Below are 637 nucleotides of genomic sequence, written 5' to 3' on the forward strand. Positions count from 1 at the left end.
TGACTCAGCTTTGCTAGAGTCCCCAATTAGAGGTGTCCAGGGTTCTTAAGCACACTCTTATTGCCTTGGATCACAACTTTATTTCTCTTTTTCTCTTTTCTTTTTTTTTCATTTTCCTTTTCTTTTTTTTTGTATTCACTGCTTCTTCTTGCTTCAAGAATCATTTTTATGATTTTTCAGATCCTCAGTAACATGTCTCCTTTTTCATCATTCTTTCAAGAGCCAACATTCATGAACCACAAATTCAAAAGACATATCCACTGTTTAAGCATACATTCAGAAAACAAAAGTGTTGCCACCACATCAAAATAATTAAACTGTTATAAAATTCAAAATTCATGCAATTCTTTTCTTTTTCAATTAAGAACATTTTTCATTTAAGAAAGGTGATGGATTCATAGGACATTCATAACTTCAAGGCATAGACAGTAATGATCACAAGACACAAACATAGACAAACATAAGCACTAAAATTCGAAAAACAGGAAAATAAAGAACAAGGAAATTAAAGAACGGGTCCACCTTAGTGATGGCGGCTATTCCTTCCTCTTGAAGATCCTATGGAGTGCTTGAGCTCCTCAATGTCTCTTCCTTGTCTTTGTTGCTCCTCTCTCATGATTCTTTGATCTTCTCTAAT

The sequence above is a fragment of the Arachis duranensis genome, chromosome 1, assembly GCF_000817695.3.
Source record: "Arachis duranensis cultivar V14167 chromosome 1, aradu.V14167.gnm2.J7QH, whole genome shotgun sequence".
Taxonomy (NCBI): Eukaryota; Viridiplantae; Streptophyta; class Magnoliopsida; order Fabales; family Fabaceae; genus Arachis; species Arachis duranensis.